Below are 23607 nucleotides of genomic sequence, written 5' to 3'. Positions count from 1 at the left end.
AAAATTAGAGTCTTAGGGAAACCGGATGTTAATATATATATACACATATATATTAACATAACTTACAAGCATTTCGTTGCAGAGAAGTATGATCTGGTGGTTAATTTTAAAACTTTTCACATATTATATCAGTATTAGAATAGAAGTCTGTGGGAGAAATAGAATGGAAATACAAGTTCAAGGAGAAAAAAACGGTAAAATTAAACTTCCAGTTGTTAAAAGCCTGTTCTTTTTTTTTTCCCTACAAGATTTTCCATTTATTTCCATGATGGTGTGTGATTATGTTCATGGATTTTTAAAAATAAATGATGATAGGTATATTTAAAAGTATGAAGTAAAATTACATTCTAAAATATCAATATTTATAATAACTAGGAAATTAAGACTGCAACTATTTAAACTTACAATAAACAAATTTTAGGGACTTCCCTGGTTGGGCAGTGGTTAAAAATCCACCTGCCAATGCAGGGGACACGGGTTCAAGCCCTGGTCCGGGAATATCGCACATGCCGCAGAGCAACTAAGCCTGCGCGCCACAACTACTGAGGCTCGTGTGCGTAGAGCCCGTGCTCCACCACAAGAGAAGCCACCGCAATGAGAAGCCCATGCACCGCAATGAAGAGTAGCCCCCACTCGCCACAACTAGAGAAAGCCCGTGCACAGCAATGAAGACCCCACACAGCCATAAATAAATAAATTTATTAAAAAAAAATTTTAGATGTCAAGTTAAAAATATGCAAGGCGTACAGAGTTCTTAGAAATTATTTAAGAAGAAACACAAGTAAAATACTTGAAGATCACTAAACAAGACCTTTTGTCCATCTCCTGAGCAGAAACCATGTGCAGGCAAAATGCTCAAGATCAAGACTGACAGGTCCCTGCTCTCATGAGATATCATAGTAATAAACAAATATAAACAAAGGAAGAAAAACAGCCAGTTTCAGGAGTTGATACTTTGAAGAGTACAATAAATATAATAGACTGTTCCTTGGATAAGGATGAGGGTGGGGGTGGGGGGAGAGGGGAAGTTGGGTTGGTCAGGGTCTCACAAAGGAAGTGACATTTGAACTGAGACCTGAAGTGAGGATGTCAGCAACCAGAAAACCCAGGAAAGAGAGATTCAGGCTGAGGAAACAGCAAGCAAAGGTCCTGTGGCAGAAACAAGCTTGGTGTGTTCCAGGAACAGAAAGAAGATGCTGTGGCTGGAGCATGGTGAGCCAGGGGGAGTGCAGGAAATGTAGGCTGGGGTGTTGTAGGCCGTGCTGTGGAGTCTGAATTTTATCCTGAAGACAATAGGAACCCTTTAGAACAGAGTTTCTCAACTTCTGAGTTTCTCAATGTCCTACTGACATTTGGTCCAGATAATTCTTTGTTGTGGGGCTGTCCTGAGCATCGTAGGATGTTTGACTGCATCCCTGTCCACTACGCATTAGATGCCAGTAGCCCCCTCATCCCAAAACCCATTGTGACAACCAAAAATGTCTCCAGACGTCGCCAAATATCCTTTGTGGGAGGATACGTCCCTATAATGGGAGGCTACACACCCACCAGAAACGGTTATGCTGGTCTATAGCTGATGAACAGGAAAACACTCATGACCCCAGTAAGTCATGACAAATTAAACACATTTTCTCCCTGCTCCCTCCCATAACCTCCCTGAAATGACCACTGAGGAATAAGGAAGGTTAAACTAATGAGGAAAAGGAGAATAGGAGAGGAAACAACATTAGATGAAGAATGTTGACAAAATTTCAGAAGATAGAAAACAGGTGGGAAGTGAATTAGCCAAACACAGAGACGGAGGCCAAGAACTAAGCTAATCCCCAGTGGACAAACCAGAGGAATCTGAGAAACTGAAAATGCCCATCATATATGGAGGCTGGGGTGAGTTGGGACCAAAAGCTGAAGAACTGTGTGGAAGTCAGTATAAGGAGAGGGTGGATTCTTCCACCCTATAGAGGAGGTGACTCTATCTTTCCCAGCCACAGCATAAGACAGGAAGTTTTAGAGAGTCTAGATTTGGGAAGGGGCAGAGTAGAGGATGGAGTGAGTCATGAAACTGAAAACAGGAGGATGAAGTGAGAGGGTGTCTAGAAATGGTGAGATTTCCAAGCTCCCAACCCCACTTGGCTCCCACAATGATGACAGTCAGGCTTAGACCTCTGAAATAATCAACACAGGCTCAGTTATGCTGCAGTAACAAAAATCCCTAAATCTCAGTAGTTTAAAACAATGTTAGTGTATTGTTTGCTCAAGTTTTATGTTCTTGTGGGTTGTCTTCACTCAGTTTCTTGGAGCAGCCATGATCTGAAGGTGGATAATCACCACACCAAAGGGAAAAGAGAGGTTCAGAGTCCTGCTTAGAGTGATACGTCAATTTTTTTTTGGATGAAATTCATATAACATAAAAGTCACCATTTCAAAATGAACAATTCACTGGTATTTAGTACATTCTCAATGTTGTGTAACCACCAACTCTATTTAGCTTCAAGTCGTTATCATCATCCCAAAAGGAAACCCATACACATAAGCAATTGCTTCCCAGGCCCCTCTCCCCCGCCCGTCTCTGCAAGCATTCATCTGAATTCTGTCCCTAGGGATTGACTATTCTGGATTATTCTGTATGCAGGTAATCCTCATTATATGTGGATTCCATATTTCTGTCTTACTACATTAACTTTAACTTATTTGTAATTTCAAAATCAAGAGACTTCCCTGGTGGTCCAGTGGGTAAGACTCCGTGCTCCCAATGCAGGGGGCCCAGGTTCCATCCTTGGTTGAAGAACTAGATCCTGCATGCCGTAAATGAGTCTGCATGCCTCAACTAAGAAGTCCACATGCTGCAACTAAGAAGTCCGCATGCTGCAACAAAGATCCCATGAGCCACAACTAAGACCCGGCACAGCCAAAATAAATAAATACGTAAAAATAAATCCTAAAAAAAAATTGATAGTTGTGGACTTTCCTGGTCATTGGTGGAGCAGCAACAAATTTGACTTGCTCTACATGCATGTTCCCAGCTGAGGATGAAGGAGGCAACACCCTTCTTATTTCAGCTCTCATACTCTAAACAAGTGTTCATGGTATATTTTGTGCCACATTTTGCATTTTCGTGCCTTTTGTTTGTGATTTCGCTGTTTAAAATAGTCCCAGGTATAGTGCTGAAGTGCTGGCTAGTGTTCCAAGAAACTACATGTGTTAGGTAAGCTTTGTTCATGCATGAGTTTTAGTGCTGTTGGCCGTGAGTTCAATGTTAATGAACCAACAATATGTATTAAATAAGAATTAAAAAAATTTTTTTTTATTTTTGGCTGCGCCGCACGGCTTGCAGGATCTTAGTTCCCCGACCAGGGATTGAACCTGAGCTCTCGGCCATGAAAGCACGGAGTCCTAACTTGGACTGCCAGGGAATTCCCTAAATAAGATTTCTTTCAACAGAAGCACATATAAATCAAGATTATGTGTTGATTGGTTCATGAAAATGTTGTGAACAGAGGTTCACAGGAACTGTATTTCCCTAGAAGAAGCGATTCCGTATTCAATAACTAAGTGTTCCCAGAGACGCTGTAGAACATATCTACCATGAATAATGAAAATCGTCAAATGGAATTTGTAAACGGAATCATACATTATGTGACCTTTTGTCTGGCTTCTTTCACTTAGCATAATATTTTTGAGGTTCATCCACATTGTAGCAAGTACCTGCATTTCATTCCTTTCAATGGCTGAGTAATAGTTCATTGTATGGATATACCACACATTGTTTAGCCATTCATCAGTTGAACATTTGGACCGTTTCCATCTTTTGCCTACTGTGAACAGTGATGCTGTCAATATATGTGTACACACATTTTACCAGCCAAAGACTCCAGTCATCTGAGAAAAGCTTTTATTATGAAAGACAACTCCAAAACAAGCAGGAAAATGGGATTTGGAGAAACAGTGACAATGAGAGGAATGAAGTAAACTTCTAAAAATCTGCCATAAACATCTTAGAGAGATAATAGATGATATAGCATTCCTGGAACCGAACAGGCTATCTTTTTTTTTAATTAAAATGTATTTATTTATTTTTCTTTCTAGTGTTAAGATGTAATTGATATACAGCACTGTATAAATTTAAGTTGTAAAGAACAAGATATCTTTTTTTTTTTTTTTTTTTGTGGTACGCGGGCCTCTCACTGTTGTGGCCTCTCCTGTTGCGGAGCACAGGCTCTGGACGCGCAGGCTCAGCGGCCATGGCTCACTGGCCCATGTCCCCTGCATCGGCAGGTGGACTCTCAACCACTGCACCACGAGGGAAGTCCCAAGAACAAGATATCTTTTAAAAGGAATATTCAGGGAACAACAACAACAACAAGCTCTTGGAAATCAAGAAACTAAGAAGTAAAAAATATTCAATGAAACAAGAGGAAGAAAAAAATTGAAGAAGTCTTCCAGAGAGAAGAGGAAATAAAGAACATTAGAAGACCACAACGGAAGATCCAATATCCAAATAATAAGAATTTGAGAAAAATAAAACTGGGAAAATAAAGGAGAGAAAATTATCAAGAAATAATAATTAAAAAAAAAACTTTCTGAACTGACAGAAGTGATAATTTTTTAGAGTGGTATACTGGAGTATTTAAGGTGAAATGTCATGATCTCTGTAACTTACTTTAAAATATTTCAGCAAATCACAATGTGATACCACATTATACACACCAGAATGACTGTAATAAAAAGGACAACGTCAGAAACAGATATGGGTTGTAGTTTGCCTTCCTTCTTTCCAATTCATGTCTAGCTTCTGCCCACCCCGCAACTGCTGGCCTTGCTGATCTCCAGCAACTTTAGGCCCATTGAATTCCCCACCAGCGTCCACAGTTTTATAAGACTTAATCTCAATAATAAATCCCTTATTATGAGTTGTAAGGACTCATACTGGTTCTGCTTCCCTGTTCAAACCCTAACTGATCTAAGTATGGCACTAATTATGTGAGGAAAGGTGGCTGCTTATGCATAGATGCTACGGCAAGCACAGTCTCTGAAAGGCCTCACCAGCTATTAGTAACAGGACGTATTTGGAGGGAGGGGTTTGGAGGTCCAGTGGTAGGGAGAATTTTCACTTATTTGGTTTTTTGCAATTTTTTGTTTACCTTGTGATTGTATACATTTTAAAAACACATGCTAATGGTAAAATATAACATGTATCCAGAAAAAGTGCTGTAGGTAGAGTATGCAGTGGTATCTCATTGTGGTTTCAATTTGCATTTCCCTGATTACAAATGAAGCTGAGTACTTTTTTTTTCATTAGCCATATCGATTTCTTCCTTTTTGCAAGGGCTTCTTAAAGTCTTTTGCCATTTTTCTATCAACTGTCTTTTTCTTAATGATTTCAGGGAGCTCTATTTAGTCTAGGTATAAATGCTTTGCCATTTACATATATTTCAAATATCTTCTACTAGTCCATGGATTTTTTTGACCCTCTTTTGAAGAGGTTTCTTTTGAAGAAATGTGTATTTCCTCTTGGTACAGCCTGAGTGTTTGTGTCCCCCCACCCCCCTCAAATCCATGTTGAAATTCAAATCCCCAATGTGATAGTATTAGGAGGTGGGGTCTTTGAGAGATGATGAGGTCATGAGGATGGAGTTCTCATGAATGAGATTAATGCCTTTATAAAAGAGACCCCAAAACAAAAACAAAACAAACAAAAAGATTAGCTTTGGGACTTCCCTGGCAGTCCAGTGGCTAAGACTCTGTGCTTCCACTGCAGACGGTGCGGGTTCGATCCCTGGTCGGGGAACTAAGATCCCACATGCCGCGTGGCACGGCCAAAACAAAAAACAAAACAAAACAAAAGATTAAAAGAGAACCCAGAGAGCTCCTTTGCCCCTTCCACCATGTAAGGACGCGGCGAGAAGGCACCAGCTATCAACCAGGAAGAGGACCCTCACCAGAAGGTGACCGTGCTGGCACCTTGATCTTGAACTTCCCAGCCTCCTGCACTGTGAGAAATCAATTTCTGTTGTTTAGCAGACCAGGGATCGAACCCAGTCTGTGGTATTTTGTTATAGAAGTCTGAGCAGATAAGACACCTCTTTTCTCAACATAAATGCCATAGACTCTGGATCTTTTTTACCAACTCTCTCACGAGACTCTTGCGGGCAAGGTGAGAAGGCACAGGCTGTGTTACTTGTGTTCAGAAGCTGGGTCTGCAAAGCCCACAGGCACCGATAAAGAGGTCTTTGGGAAACGTTCTCAGTGTCACACTCTGTTCTCTGCACAGTCCTTTTTAAATTTGTGATCATCATTTATTAAGTTACAAAGATCCAGGCCCTGTGGTAAGAACTTTATATACTTGGCCTATTTTCTCTTTTTCACTCCCCCAGTTACCAGAGCCCATGTATCCATCAGTTACAGAAGGCACAGTCTAAGGCCACGGTACGTTGAAGTCCCCAGGAAAATGTTTTAATTCTTTTGGAATCAGAAGAAAAATAAATAAATATAACCCTGCCTTTATTATATTTGTCTTTATACCAACACCATCATAAAATATAGTTTTAGATTTGTGTGTGTGTGTGTGTGTGTGCGTGTGTATGTGTGTGTGTGTAAGAATGTGTCCCAGCCAGCAACCTTATAAGGTGGGCACTATTGTTATATAATTTATTCAAGGGAAGAAACTAAAGTCTGAAAAGTGACTTAGCCAAGGTCAGACAGCTGGAAAGTGTGGGAACAGGGACTTGAACTTAAGCCTGGGGAACCCTAAAGCTTTTACGCTTGGCCACTAACCTAAAGGGTCCCCAGGTCAACACTGTCATATCCAGGGGGTGTATCTGGCTGGAGCTGGGGAGGTTTACCCTGGAAGAAGTCTTAGAGGAGATTTGATACAGTCTTCAAATATTTTAAGAGCTGTCACATGGAAAAAGGATTAGCCCAGTTTTTTGTGGCTCCTGAGAATGGAGCCGGGATAGGTGGGGTGGGGTTATAGGAAAGCAGATTTTGACCCAGTCACCTGTCAGTAGCAATTTATCCTGAAAACCATACGAAGGAAGTTTGACCTCTGTCCCTGACAAGGAAAGAATTAAGAACAAAGCTGTGTTGGAGAGGATTACTGCCTTGGGAAGGGAGTTGGAGGAGAACGAGATGAATCTTTACGTCCCTTTAACATTAAGATTCTACACTTGCAGATATTAGAGGTTCAGCAAGTGTAGATGAGTCGGGATCCTCCCCACCCCCACCCCAATTTCACCAATCCTTAGCGAGCCTTCTCATGCACTCCTAGTGGGAGTCTAACTGGAAACAGTCTTTTTGGAAGAGCTATTGGCAGTATCTACTGAGACTTTCCATAACTTTTGACTTAGCACTTCTATATGGAAGAATCTCTACTATGATATAAATGCACAAATGTGCAAAGATATTTGCCCAAGGATGTTTACTGCAGTGTGTTTATAATAGCAGAAGGTTTACAACAGCCAAGTGTTCATCAGAAGGGGACGGGTTAAATGAATGATGAAACTAATACAACATTGTAAATTATTGTCAATTAATTATGGACCATTATTTGACATTGTAATTATTGTCAACTATACTTCAATATAAAACTAAACAATATTTTTGAAAAGGAAAATAAATGAATGATGATAAACGATTCATAGATCATACATGGTATTAACGATCCAGGCTCTGTTGTAGGCCCTAGGGATGCCCAAATGAGCCTAAGTGGCAAAGACCCCCCCAGCCCCACCCTGTGGTTGTCCCCCTTGTGGAGTATGGGAGGAAAATCAGACAATAAACCTGTTTAATAAGTAAATCAAACTGCACATTAGAAGGTGGTGAGGGTCGTACTGAGAACACAGGGATGCGGAGTGGAGGTGGGGGCGGGTTGCAGTTTTCAGTAGGGTGTCCCGGGTAGACCTCACTGAGAAGGGAACATTAGAGAAAGGCTCGAAGCTGGATGGGACACCCGCCACTCTGAGGAGTCACTGGGAGAACACCTTTGAAGGGCCTGGCATCCAGGTAACACCTTTGAAGGACAGTAGCTGTTGTTTATTTCAGTCCCCAGGAATTAGAAAGAGCCCCCAAAATGCTTATCTAAGGAAGATGCCTAAAAGTTTGCAAATGAAGAGTGGAAGGGCTTGGACTCTGGTGACTGTTTTTTACCTGCCTCCCCAGAAAGCAGTTGAAACATCTCATGCCAGGGAAGGTTCTTGCCTGTGTGTCTTGTTTGCCCACCTGCCTTTGTAGCAATCCATCTGCCCATTGTATTTCTTTCTATCAGTTTCACTGGGTGGAGGAGGCTCCCCAGCTCCCTTGTCCTTGATAAAGCCCCGGAGGGCCCCCATTAGGCAATGAGGAAGCTCTTGGTATGGTAAGGTCTCTCCCTAGACAGGAGGTTACTCAGCAGTAGCCCCTTAAACGGTAGGAGTCAGTCCCTATCAGTGCATTTATTCTGAGTCTTGGCAACAGACAGATGGGAAGTACCAAAGGGATCTATGGGTTTTTTTCCCTGACTCCAAGCAGGCTTTTATCTAGCACCTTCTAAAAATGGCTCTGGTCTCTTTAGGGTAACAGGTTATGGGGTCTGCTCTGGTTTAGATGTTACCTGAAGTAGGGAAAGGGGCTCCTTCAAGGGGAGAAGAGACAAGAGATTTCTATACAAAGCTGGAAATAAGTATCCCACGAGATGAATAAAGTCCTAATGGGGGGATAAGGAAAGGCTTCCCTGGCACCAAGGACACTGCTGGTGGGACAGGAGGAGACACAATTGGGGTTTTGACACAGGGAAATGGGGATGGTGTCCCAGGCAGAGAGCACAGCAAAGAAAAACACACAGAAGCAGCTAACAATGGAGCATATTCAAGCTGTTCTAAGTAGAACCTTTTGTCAGGAGCATAGTGATAAAGAAAATAATAAATAATAGTAATAACCAACATTCATTGTATACTCACTATGTGCCTGGCAGCATTCGAAACACTACATCCTCTCTCTAACCCCCACAACACTCCTAGAAGACAATATATTAACAGCCCAACTCTATAGGTGAGGAAACAGAGACAAAGATTGGTTGATAATTTACCCATTTGTGGCTGAGGGGTTTATAACACAGCACCACCACCAATAATAATAACCACAATTATTAGCTGCCATGGATTGATCGCCAAGCCCTTTCCCGAGTGTTGGCCATACCTCCTCCTCTGATCCGACCCTCACTGTCCAGTGAGGTGCCCAGCTCAAAACCATGGAGCTGGTTAAGGGTAGAGCCAAGATGAAAATCCAGAACTGACTTCCAAGTCCTGGTTCTTAACCACTCCATTGAATGACAATTTCCTTAACTCACAAGCAACAGAAGAAGATGTGTTTTGTGTAAATTCATCTAGCAACTGGAATTTGGAGGAGAAGGAGGCAAAAAGCCTTCCTATCATAGAGGAGTAGTTAACCTGTTTGCCCAACAGAATCATTGGGAGAAGTGTATTATACCCTTCAGATTCTGGCTATAAATGCCAGCTCTGTTTCTTACCAGCTGTGCATCCTGGGCAACCTCTCTGTAACCCAGTTTTCTCATGTACAAACTAGAGATGATAATACTTATTATTTAGAGTTACTATGAAGATTAAATGAGTACATTCATGTGAAATGTTTACATCTGTATACAATAAGCATTTACTGTTCGGTAATAATGATGGCAGTAATGGGCAGCCAGGTTTGGGAACCACTGAGTTTAGAGCCTAAAGAAATAATGTAAACTAGCACTTCCCAAATTGTATAGCTGTCCTCTGATGTGGGAGATAAGAATTTTCTTATCATATGGATTTATGGACATATGGACTATTTATGAAACATATGGACTATTTATGAAACAATGAGATGTTTTTATTCTTAGGAAATACAAAGTGAAGTATTTATGTATGTATGCAACTTATTCTCAAATGTTTCAGCAATAATTATATATAGATACAGATAGATATAATTATATATGTTATTACTGCTGAACCATATACTATCTATATATATAGATAGTATATATATTGAGGATATATGTGTATATATATATGTACATATATATAAATAATCCTCTCTCTCATAGATAGATAGAGATATAGGTTTAGAGATAGGTATAGATATAGATATGAGAGAGAAAGAGGGAAAGAAAGAGAGAAAGGGAGGAGAGAATGTAAGAAAATGTTAACAATTAATATATCCAGGTAACAAATATTGGGAAGTTCATTGTGCTATTCTTGAGATTTTTTCCATAAATTGAATTATTTTGCAAAATAAAAAGAAAAGAATATCTATTCTTTAAAAATCACATTGGCTCATTCAAGGCTCTGAGAAGTTCTGTGATAAATAAATTTGTGTCCCCCCAATGCTCCCTGAATGTGTTTAACCTGAAAAGCTGTTTCTTCCTTGTTACTTGTAATTCCAGACAACACTTTGGGCATAGTCTCGGATGATACATGTGGGAATGAAAGAGAGAAAGGCTATAAAAGACGCGACAGAAGTACAAACCACAGGACTAGGCACACTGAGTCATGAATTTGGGTTTTGGTTTCTGGGGGGGGCAGTGATCGAGCTGTAGATAATTCAGCTCCTCTGCTGGTTGAGTAGGGGCAGGTGGAGAAGACATTAAGTTTTACTTTAGATGCCCTTAGGACATGCAAGTAGAGGCTCTGAGCAGACAGCTGTAAACATGGTGTGGAAATGGAGAGAGAAGTCAGCTTTCATTCTGAGAATTTGATAGAGTAAACAGTAGAAGTCAAGTAAATGGCTGAGACCACTGAAAGATAGAGGGATAGTGGATATTCGTCATTTTTTCCTACTCAGCATCCATTCCCCCTGCTTCAACGGCATCTTAGTTTTCTTTTGCTGAGCTACCTACTCCTCACTGAGAACATTCTTGATGAGACTGTCAGTCAAAATGCCTTCCCTCTCTGGCCAAGGAATGGGCATGTGAACCAACCTGGCCAATTAGATTCTTTCTTCTGGAAATTTGAATACTGACCAAAGTGACATCACAACCAAAAATGTTTGGAACCAATTCATTCCAACATCATTGCCCTGGAAAGACTGTACATACACGTTACTTATGTATCATCTTGCGAAAAATGTTTAACCTGGATCCAATTATGAGGGAACAATGAGACAAATATCAAATAGGACATTCTATTAGACATCTGACGTTGGCTCTCCTAAAAAGCCAATATCATTAAAAAAAAAGAAAAAGGTGGAGGAATCATTCTGGACTGAAAGATATTAAAAAGATATAACAATTATGGGCTTCCCTGGTGGTGCAGTGGTTGAGAGTCCGCCTGCCGACGCAGGGGACACGGGTTCGTGCTCCGGTCTGGGAAGATCCCACATGCCGCGGAGCGGCTGGGCCCGTGAGCCATGGCCGCTGAGCCTGCGCGTGTGGAGCCTGTGCTCCGCAACGGGAGAGGCCACGGCAGCGAGAGGCCCGCGTACCGCAAAAAAAAAAAAAAAAAAGATATAACAACTAAATATAGCACATAGTCTTGATTGAATCCTGAACTGAGAAACAAAACAAAGCCAACTATATACATTTTTTAAAAAAACAGAATATCTAAACAAAGACTTTAAGTCAACTATTCTATTTATTTATTTTATTTTTGGCTGTGTTGGGTCTTTGTTGCTCCGCGCGGGCTTTCTCTAGTTGCAGCGAGCAGGGGCTACTCTTCGCTGCGGTGCACGGGCTTCTCATTGTGGTAGCTTCTCTTGTTGTGGAGCACCGGCTCTGGGTGCGTGGGCTTCAGTAGTTGTGGCACGTATGCTCAGTAGTTGTGGCTTGCAGGCTCTAGAGTGCAGGCTCAGTAATTGTGGCACACGGGCTTAGTTGCTCTGCAGCATGTGGGATCTTCCCGGACCAGGGCTCGAACCCATGTGCCCTGCATTGGCAGGCGGATTCCTAACCACTGTGCCACCAGGGAAGTCCCAAGTCAACTATTTTAGATATACTCAAAGGGACTTCAAAAACTGGGAGAGATCATTGCTGGTAGACCTGACACGCAATAAATGCTGCAAGGAGTTCTTCAGGCTGAAATAAAAGGACACTAGACAGTAATTCAAATCTACATGGAAAAATAAATAACACTGGTAAAGGTAACTACATAGATAAATATGCAAGTCAGTATTAATGTATTTTGGGCTTGTTACTCTTCATTTTTGCTATGTGATTTAAAAGACAATAACATAAAACAATAATTACAAATCTATATTCATGGGCACACGGTGAAAAAGATGTAATTTGTGCCAATAACAACACAGAGGGAAGAATGGAGCTATGTAGCAGTAAAAATTTTGTATAATATTAAAGCTAAGTTGGTATTAATTCTAACTAGATTGTTATAAATTAAGCATTAATTATAATTCCCAGGGAACCACTAAGAAAATAACTGAAAAATATGCAGTAAAAGAGAAGTAATACCAATCCCCTTAAACCTTTAAAAAAATAGGAGAGGGTAATACTTCCTAATTCCTTCTATGAAGCCAGCGTTACCCTGATACCACAGCCAGACAAAGACATCACAAGAAAACTACAGCTCAATGTCTCTTATGGATATAGAGGCAAAAATCCTCATCAAAATACTAGCGACTCCAACAGCATATACATGGATTCTACATAATGATCAAATGAGATTTATCCCAGGAATGCAAAGGTGATTCCACATTTTAAAAAATCAAATAATGTCATACACCAAATTAATAAAACAAAAGGGGGAATGGAAACCACATGAACATCTTAATTGATGGAGAAAAAAGCATTTGATAAACTCTAACACCCTTTTATGCTAAAAGTACTCCAACAACTGGGACTTTTTCAACATGATAAGGGGCATATATAAGAAACCCATATCACAAACAATGATGAAAGACTTAAAGCTTTCCCCCTAAGGTCAGGAACAAGACAAGGATGTTACTTTTGCTACCTTTATTCAACATTGTATCAATATTTGAATGTTTTTAAATATAGGTTTCATTATTATTCAGGCATGGTGAGGCCAACAGATTAGGAGATGACGGCCTTTGAAAGACAGTTTATTATACCTTCAGATCCCAAGGAAAGGGAGCATGCCACATTGTGGCAGGGGTCACAAAGGGAAACACAAGAACTGGTCAGCCGGTAGAGGCATAAGGAGGAAATGTGGACAAGAGCCTTCATTGGAGTTTCAAAGGGAAGGAATGGGAAAGGTAGAGTAGGCAGTTTAGGATTGGCTAGTTTGAATAATTTCAGTGGGCTCTGGGGTATAGGGGCTGTCACTAGTTGTCTCATTCCTGGCCCTAATAATTACAAAGCATTGCTGAAAGAAATTAAAGAAGACCTAAATAAATAGAAAGACATTGTGTTTCTATGGATTGGAAGACTTAATATTGTTAAGATGGCAATATTGCACAAAAACAATCTATAGATTTAATGCCATCCCCGTAAAAATCCCAATGTCCTTTTTTGTAGGCATGGAAAAGCCATACCTAAAACTTATATGGTATTGCAAGGGCAAGGGACCATGAAAAGCCAGAATGATCTGGGAAAAGAACAAAGTTGGAAGATGCATGCTTCGTGATTTTAAAACTTACTGGAAATTCCCTGGTGGTCCAGTGGTTAGGACTCAGCACTTTCACTGCCAGGGCTTGGGTTCAATCCCTGGTCGGGGAACTAAGATCTTGCAAGCTGCGTGACATGGCCAAATTTAAAAAAAAAAAAATTTTTTTTTAATTACTAAAAGCTACGATAACCACAGATTGTGGTACTGGCATAAGGATAGACATATAGATCAATGAAATTGATTGAATCAATGAAATTGAAATTAAATATGAGTTGAGAGTCTGGAAATAAACTCATACATCTATGGTCAGTTGATTAGGGAAACATTTCTTCAACAGCTGGTCCTGGAACAAGTGGATATTCACATGCAAAAGAAGGAAGTTGGACCTTGAAGTTACATCATACACAAAAATTAACTCAAAGTGGACCAACAGTTGGTGGGAATGTAAAGTTAGTGCAGCCACTATGGAAAACTAAAAGTAGAGTTGCCATATGATCCAGCAATTCCCACTCCTGGGCATATATCTGGAGAAAACCATAATTTGAAAAGAAAATGCACCCTAGTGTTCACTATTTGCAATAGCCAAGATATGGAAACAACCTAAATGTCCACTGACAGATGAATGGATAAAGAAAATGTGGTACATATGTACAATGGACTACTACTCAGTCATAAAAAGAATGAAATGATGCCGTTTGCAGCAACATGAATGGACCTAGAGATTATCATGCTAAGGGAAGTAAGTCAGAAAAGAAAGACAAATACCATATGATATCATTTATATGTGGAATCTAAAATATGATACAAATGCACTTATTTATAAAACAGAAAGAGGGAATTCCCTGGTGGTCCAGTGGTTGAGACTCAGCATTGCCACTGCTATGGCCAGGGTTTGATCCCTGGTCAGGGAACTAAGATCCCACAAGCCGTGTGGCACAGCCGAAAAAAAAAGAAAAAACAGAATCAGACACATAGACATAGAAAACAAATTTATGTTTACCAAAAGGGAAAGGGAGTGGGGGAGGGATAAATCAGGAGTTTGGGATTAGCAGATACAAACTACTGTATATAAAATAGATAAACAAGGTCCTACTGTAAAGCACAGGGAACTACATATTCTGTAATAAACCATAATGGAAACTAATATGAAAAAGAATATATATGTACATATATGTGTGTGTGTGTGTATGTGAAAAAAGTGGATCAACAAACCAAATATAAGAGTGAAAACTATAAAATACTTACAAGAAAACCTAGAGGCAAATCTTAATGATCTTGGATTTGACAATGGTTTCTTAAATATGACACCAAAGGCAGAAGCAGCAACAACAACAAAAATAGGTGAATTAGACTTCATGAAAAGTAAAAACATTTGTACATCAAAGGATACTATCAAAAGAGTGAGAAGACAACCCACAGAATGGGAGAAAATATTTGCAAATCCCATATTTGACAAGGCTCTAGTATCTAGAATATGTTAAAAAAAACTTTTACAACTCAACAACAAAAAAGCAAAGAACTCAATTCAAAAATGAGCCAAGGTAGAGACACAGATGTAGAGAACAAACGTATGGACACCAAGCGGGGAAAGCGGCCGGTGGTGGGGTGGTGGTGGTGTGATGAATTGGGAGATTGGGATTGACATATACACACTAATATGCATAAAATGGATAACTAATAAGAACCTGCTGTATAAAAAAATAAATAAAATAAAATTCAAAAAACAAAAATGAGCCAAGTGTTTAAATAGACATTTCTCCAAAGAAGATATTCAAATGGCTAACGAGCACATGAAAAGAGGCTTACCATCATTAATCACCAGGAAAATGCAAATAAAAATTGTAATGAAATGTCTCCTCATAGACACTGGGATGACTATAATAGAAAACGAATGGAAAATAACATCCTCTTTGACAAGGATGTGAAATTGGAACACATATACATTGTTGATGGAAATGTATAATGCAGTCTCTATGGAAAACAGTTTGACAGGGAACCCCCTGGAAGTTCAGTGATTAGGACTCTGCGTTCTCACTACCCAGGGCCTGGGTTCAATCCCTGGTCAGGGAACTAGAATTCCACAAGCAGCACAGCACAGTCAGTCAATCAATCAGTCAATCAATAAAACTGTTTAACAGTTCCTCAAAAAGGGAACCAGAGAATTACCATATGGCCCAACAATCCCATGACTCCATATTTGCCTGAGAATTGAAAACAGGTGTTTTAACATTAACTTGTACACAAATGTTCACAGTAGCATTATTCATAATAGTCCAAAAGTGGAAATGACCCAAATGTTTACCAACTGATGACTGGGTAAATCATATTTTGTCTATCCATATAACAGAATATTATTCAGCCATAAAAAGGAATTAAATACTGATACATGCTACAACTTGGATGAACCTTGAAACCAAGCTTTTTGAAAGAACCCAGGTATAAAAGGCCACATATTGTATGAATCCATTTACATACACGAAATGTCCAGAATAAGTAAATCCATGGAGATAGAAAGTAGATTAGTGGTTGTCAGGGCCTGAGGTTCTGGGAGAAGGGGGGAATGGGGAGTGACAGCTTAATGGGTACAATGAAAATTCTCTGGAGTGGATAGTGGTGATGATTGTACAACACTGTGATTGTGCTAAAAGCCACTGATTTGTACACTTTGAAATCGTGATTTTTTAAGTTATGTGAATTTTACCTCAATAAATTAAAAAATGATTAGAAAGTGTGATCCAGTTCAGACTAATGGAATATAAGGAGAGCTTTGCTAAGTGTTTCTGGGAAAGTTCTTCCCAGTTTGCTGGGAGACATTCTGGAAGTTGTTCTCTTTTCTCCTCTGACCATTGTAATGCTTGAACGTGATACCCAGAACAGCTTGGGTCATCTCAACAACACTTAAAAAATGATGCCCATCTATGGAGGAGGGGATGTGAAGGTTACTTGCATGCTATTTTGCACTGTGCTCTGACTAAATGCTTCCCACTGGATAGGTAGTTGGGGGCTGAATTTCAGCCTCTGTTCTTCTTGGTATGTGGTTGAGTCTTCCCATGGAAAGAGATAATTTTTTCTAAAAGTTGTTCTTCCATAGGGCCCTTTTCTCTAATTTGCTTAAGGCCTCCATGTATACTAGTGGCAGCCCTGGGGCAATCATGGGAATATAAGGAAAAGGAGCCAGGGCCACAGGCATAGTAGCTTTTAAAACTGCCAATGTCTGGATATTCAGTTATGTTTAACATTAAATTTTCTTACCAATAAGACAGCTTGATTTGCATTAAAAAATAGTCTCATCTGTACCCCAATGTTCATTGCAGCAGTATTTACAATAGCCAAGACATGGAAGCAACCTGAATGTCCATCGACAGATGAATGGATAAAGAAGATATGGGATATATACACAATGGAATATTACTCAGCCATAAAAAGAATGAAATAATGCCATTTGCAGCAACATGGATGGACCTAGAGATTATCACACTAAGTGAAGTAAGCCAGAGAGAAGACAAATATCATATGATATCGCTTATATGTGGAATCCAAAAAAAAAAAAAAGATACAAATGAACTTATATACAAAACAGACCCAAAGACATAGAAAACAAATTTATGGTTAAAGGGGAAAGTGGGGGAAGAATAAATCAGGAGTTTGGGATTAACATATATACATTACTATATTTAAATCGATAACCAACAAGGACCTACTGTATAGCACAAGGAACTATATGCAACATTTTGTAATAACCTATAAGCGAAAAGAATCTGAAAAAGAATAGATATATTGTATATGTATAACAGAATCACTGTGCTGTATACCTGAAACTAACACAACATTGTAAATCAACTATACTTCAATTTTAAAAAGTCTCATCAATCAGGAGGGTTTTTTGTTTTGTTTTAGTGGAGGAGGTAAGGAGGGAGTAAAAATAAATCAGACAGATAGCTGCTGATTTGACATGTTCCTCTAGCATACTCTAAAAGAACCTGCCCAAATATGCCCAAGATCCATCTGTCCCCTGAAAAGGACTGAGGGAGATCTTTAATCTAGACAAATCCTCCAGGGGCATAATATTTGGACATTTTAAACTGTCCCATAAACTGTCATGTATTTTCTATTTGATTAATCATTGACCAACAAGACAATTGGCTTTATTACATATTATTTTTATTCAAGAAGCAAAATTTATAAATGTTATGTACAAATGTTCTTAAATGTTCTATAGAATTTGTTTGAATCTCAAACAAATTTAACTTGACATTTAGACTGAGAAGCAATAAAAAAATTTATTGATCACAAACACACAAAAAAAATTCAGGAAGAGGCCAAATGAAGTGCTGGAACAATTCAGGAAGGATAAGCATCAGGATAACCAAAATCCTAACGGTGAATTTAAACAGGACTCTTGGTTGCAAGTGACGAAAATTAAAATCAGCTTAAACCAAAATTTATCGACTCATGTACCTAAAATGGCAAGTGGTAAATTTCGCTTTAATCATGGTCCAGGAGCTCCACAGTCTCTATCACTTGGTACTGCTTTTCTCTTTGTTCCCGTTGAAAATTAATAAAGGAAACCTCACTAAAGTTAGAGCCAGGACCGGCCAGCAGAGGAAAGTCTCATACATTAACACTCATCATCATTTGCAGGCACTGACCTTCATTTGCATGCACTGACCTTCACTTCCACGCCACACAGGGAAAAGGGAAAATTGCACTCCCAAATAGGAAGCGCAACTACCTTACTAGCCCAAAGGAAGAATTTCTCCTCCCTCAGCAACTGCCCAGCCAATGGGAAACATTGCAGCTCAGCCAATGAGAAGCCATCGCCACCTACTTTCCTCCAATGAACTTTCATTTAGAACAGCACCGCCCAACTCCCCACCCCTCCTTTTTCCTATAAAAGCAGTCTCCCTTTGTTTTCCGGACGTGCCTGTGGTTTGCCATAGATTGCACGTCTTGAGTTGCAGTTCTTCGCTTTTCCCAAATAAACACATTTTGCTGGTAAAACTGGCTGATTTTAGGTTAACAGTGTCATTCTCAGTCAGGTTCTTCTCACTCAGAGTCAAAGATGACACCCAGCACTTCCAACTATATCCTGCCTGGCAACCCCCAGAGAAAGAGTGCATCCCTTGTCCAGTAGCTGCAGGGGTGTCTTGGGTTTGAGGCTCATTGGCCTTGCTTGGGTCATGTGTCCATTCCTGAACCAATCACTGAAGCTGATGGGAGTGTGTGGAATGTCCTAAATGGTGAGAACTGGGTCTATGTCCACTCTTGCAGCCCCACTGAAAGGGGCCGGTGGGGGAGTAACTGTCCCCAAGTGGTACTCTAGGGTGCTGTCTATTCTGGAAGAATTGACAAGAGAACCTGAGCAGAAACAAGCCATTTAAAGCACATGACAGAAAAAGTCCTCCACCGTCAGCCCCTTCACATTCACTTTGTGTCTCTCCTCTCTGCTCCTGTTACTTGGACCTGCTTTCACTTCCTCAAATGTGCTCATTGCTCCACCTCAGGGCCTTTCTAAATGCTGTTCCACGTTCCTGGAATGCTCTTCCACCACAGTGCCTAGTTAACACCTACTTATCTTTCAGCTTTCAGGTCAAACGTCACACGTCCTCAGGGAAGCTGTGGCAGTTATTATCCAAATATGGCCACAGTTATATCTCCCATGGTACACTCTTCTTACAAGGTGTTTTGACACTCTGCCCATTGAGAAGTGTGGTCTGTGTTCCTTTCCCTTGAATCCAGGTGAGCTTGAGACAAACATCAAAGTGACACTATGTGACTTTCAAATCTAGGTCATAAAATGTGAAAAGCTTCTGCCTGATTCTCTTAGGATGTTCACTCTTAGAACCCAGCCACCATGCCATTAGGAAGTCCAAGTAGCCCACAAAAGGGCCCCGATGGAGAGGAGCTAGGATCCCTAACCCAAATCCCTGACTGAATTCCCAGCTGTCAACCAGCACCAACTTACAGGCCAGGTGAGTGAGCCATCTTTGAGAGAAGCCTCCAGAACCTTGATAACGTCAAGTGACAGAAGCCGGACACAGAAGGCCACGTTTTGTATGCCTCCACTTATATGAAATGTCCAGATTATGAATATCTACAGAGACAGTAATAAAAGAAATTTTCACATATTGAGATATAGGGAAGTCATTCTGGCTTATACATGAGTTAACTTGAATTTTATGCTAACTAAAATAGCCTGTTTGTGGCCCAGCAAACATACATTGTACATCTGCTTTAATTATCAGAGAAAAGGACACATTGACCAAAAGAAAAAATGTCCATGTTAAAAATAAAGATTAAATGCTTCTCTTCCTGGATGCCAATGCTGGTCCTCCTTTGATGATAAGACTCCCTTCCCAGGTGCCAAGGTCATGCTGACTTGCGGTATACATGCTGACCTGTGTGTTTTCTTTTTTTCCCTTGAAATGTATCCCTGACTTATTTAATGTTCTTTGTTCTGACAAGATATAAAACTGTGCTGGAAACCATGCTTCTCTGGAGCAGTTTCTCAAATTAACGTAAATTAATTTACTCTCCAATCCCAGTCAAGTTGCCCCAGATGACACCAAGTGGAGCCCAGACTTGCTGTCCAGGTTGAATTCTGCCCAAATTGCAGATTTGTGGGCAACATACATGACTGTTGTTGGTTTAAGTCACTAGGTTTTAGGATAGTTTGTTACAGAGCTTCTGAGCCAGAACCTTTCCCTAACCACCTCTCCATTCCAGGGCAGGTCTCCTGTTGCCTCTGTATTTTTTTTTTATTGTAGTACCTATTCAGTTTGTAATTAAATATTTGATTAATTGCTGTCTTCCCCATTGGCCAGTGTGCTCTGTCACTGTGTGTAGCAAGGGCCAGTTCCCAAAGGTGTGTGTACACGTGGTGTTTGAAAACTACGTGGCAGATATCGAGGTGGATGGAGAACAGGCAGAATTGGCTTTGTGGAACACAGGTGGGCAGGAAGAGATCACCTGAGGTCCCTTGCCTATCTGGATGCTGATGTTATACTGATGTGTTTCTCCACTGAGAGCCCTGATAAAGGGACATTTATCAGGAAACATCAGACATTCATCAGAAAACATCCCAGAAAAATGGACTCCAGTAGTCATTTCTGTCCCATTATCCTGCTTGGGAGAAGAAGGATCTTTGGAAGGATGAGAGCAGAAGGTGGGAGCTAACCAAGATAAGGCAGGAGCCAGGAAAACTAGAGGAGGACAGAAATATGGCAAACAGAATTGGAGCTTTGGGGTAGATGGGGTGTGCATCAAAGCCCAAAGATGAAGTGAGAGAGGTTTTTGAAATGGGCATGAGAGCAGCTCTGCAAGCCAGATATAGGAAGGAAAAATCTGGGTGCTTCATCTTGGGAAACTGTGCTGCAAAGCACAGCCCTCATGCGGTAAATTTCGAAGAGCTATTTATTAATCTTAGTGGCTGATTAGTGGCCTTTTTCATTTATCTATAATTTATCTAAGATTACATATCAGAAGTCATCTTGCTATCAGTGTTTAGAAGTCAACCATGATTATCAATGATGCCCAAACCATCTGGCCTGCCAGGGTTCCTCTGACATAGCTCTAACAGCCCTCTGCTCTCCCATCTGACACACCAGGCACTAATTCAAGTTATAACTGTGGTGCTCCAAGGACAATGGTACTTCAAGGACAAAGGACAACCCTGCCTGAAAAAGTGTCAGCATTACACCCCCTACCGGACTCTTACTCGCCCTCTCCACCATGTTGTGATGGTTATGAAATTCCTGAGCCCACCTGGGCGATGCCCACCTGGGCAGCGGGACCTGTCCCAAATAAGGAAAGGCATCTGCCCTGTCCCACTCCCACCCTATAGAAGGAAAGTATATGTCCCTCGACCAATCAGTAAACGAAATTTTCACCTCGGACCATTCCTTTGTTTTCTGGCCATAAAAACTGATCAATAGCACATGTTCCGGCTTGAGTCTCCCAGACTACTAGGAAGTCAGCCTGCTGTTCTGGCAGTGACCCTTCCCCATAATAAATTCTATCTTCTTTACATTCTGCCTTATGTCTGGAAATTCTTTTCCAACCCACGTTCAGACCATGACAATAACTATACAGTGGTTATAACTGCTTTATAACTAACATGTCCTGCCTATTATCTGTCAGCTGCAAGGTATTCTGGTGAGTCACCGCTGCAGAGCTTTACTCCTTAACAGATTTCACTGGCCTAGCTCTGGGGTAGGCATCCCGTTTTTGATGTGCTCAGCCAGAAAGGCCCAAGTCCATGAAGCTGTGGCAAAGTTACAGTTCCATGGTTTCATGTTAGTTACCTTATAGTTACTGTGTAATTAGTGTCACTGAATGTACATTACCCCAAATAAATGTATCTACCCCAGACTAGATGTAGTATTTTTTTTTCTTTTTGTATAACTGGATTTCCTAGTACTGATATTTGTCATCCCTGCTTAAAGTGTCTTTTTTTTTTTAAAGAAAGTGTATTTGAAAATAAAGTCAGATGAAAAATTCATTAAAAAAATTCCCGTTCTGTCAGTTTCTCTAGTCAAAGATGGCCGTCTCACCCTCTGGAATGTGTCTCATTCCGCCCCACACGTCCCAGTACCCCTGGCCCTGGGCTGGGCTAAGTAAATTGGAATTCGGTTTCATGCCTGAGGCACTTAAACATTTCAGAAGGTGCTATAACCTGCCTCACCCGGGTGGCGGGGTCGGGCTCTGGTTCACAATGCCTCTTTTCCTCACCCTTTCACGTTTCCTCCTGTTCATTTCTCTTGGGGGGCATTCAGTGTCTATCGTCTCTCCAGCTGACTAAACTGTTTCTCTGTATCTGTTAATTTTTTTCAACTACTAATCAAATAAAGGCAGTTTTCTAAAAAACTGTGTTGAGCGCTTATCATGCATTAGCTAATTTGTAGCCAACATCCCAGGAAGTGGGTATGATTAGTCTCCTTTTGATGGATGGGAAAATCAAGGCTCAGAGAAGTAGAGCAATTTGTTCAAAGCCATGTAACTATCCAGCATTCACCCCCAGTGCTGCATTTTAATAGAGCTGTGTAGATAACCAGGATCCTGCAATGCTGTCCTAGGTGGGAAATCAGAGTTGCAAGGGTACCACAGATGCATTTGTAAGAATGTTATCAAGAACCAGTACAGCAGGGTGATGGATAGAGATGTCACCTTGCCTGGCTGAGCTTTTGCTTTGCTTTCTCAGATTCTCTTTGGGAATGAACTTCCTGGATTTTGTGAAAGCTACTTCTTTTCTCTCTCCTTGGGAATACCTCTTGAATCCACAATGAAGCCATAAAAAGGCTTATTGGGTTGGGTGGCTGTTAAGAAACCCTTACTCTCCAGACAATGGATCCTTTGAATTGGAAAAACTTCTAAACTGACAATTTTCTCAGCTTCAAACAATTGTCTCACTGGTACCCATGAAAAGACCAAACTAAAAAGTGGATACAAAGAAATATAACACCCAGCCTTTGGGACTCTCTTAATAAGATGGAAGAACAGAAATTAAATTTAGAACAAAATTAAAAACCAAATGTAGCATAAATTGCCCCTTTCTCTCCCTCTTATACACCTCTTATCCCCAACAGCCTGTCCTTGATCCTCTAGAAGACCTTTTGGATCTACGGATCCCTGGTCTAAACCCCCATCCCCTTTCACGAAGGAAACAGGTGGCCAGAACTTTTCCCAGGCCCTCCTGCAAATGACCAGGAAGTAGCTCAGCTGGAGGCTAATAGTCAAGATTTGATAGGTATGATATTAGAGGCTGTCTCTTCTAGAGTGAATTGGCCTAAAGTTGAATTACGCACTCAGAAGGAAGGAAAAAAATTAACATCAATTACTGTAGACTTCTGATAATAGACAAATACACTCCAAAACTCTTAGGAGAAAACTTGCATTCTCTCTATGTCCCTTGAACACCTTACCTTGTCCTTGAAATGTAAATACTCCAGGAGGTATCTAAAACCATGCCCACTGGGCTTCCCTGGTGGCGCAGTGGTTGAGAGTCCACCTGCCGATACAGGGGACATGGGTTCGTGCCTCGGTCCGGGAGGATCCCACATGCCGCGAAGTG

The 23607-nt window shown here is 40.6% G+C and overlaps 1 pseudogene; it reads left to right on the top strand.

Annotated features, from left to right (window-relative positions):
- The window catches only part of LOC132437675 (transforming protein RhoA pseudogene), a 29910-nt pseudogene extending 8939 nt beyond the window's left edge, over window positions 1-20971 (top strand).
- The last annotated feature ends 2636 nt before the right edge of the window (window positions 20972-23607 follow it).

Source organism: Delphinus delphis, chromosome 15 (genome assembly GCF_949987515.2).
Source record: "Delphinus delphis chromosome 15, mDelDel1.2, whole genome shotgun sequence".
In the NCBI taxonomy this organism is placed as follows: Eukaryota; Metazoa; Chordata; class Mammalia; order Artiodactyla; family Delphinidae; genus Delphinus; species Delphinus delphis.
The sequence above is the reverse complement of the archived record's forward strand: the minus strand, read 5'-3'. Positions and strand labels throughout refer to the sequence as shown.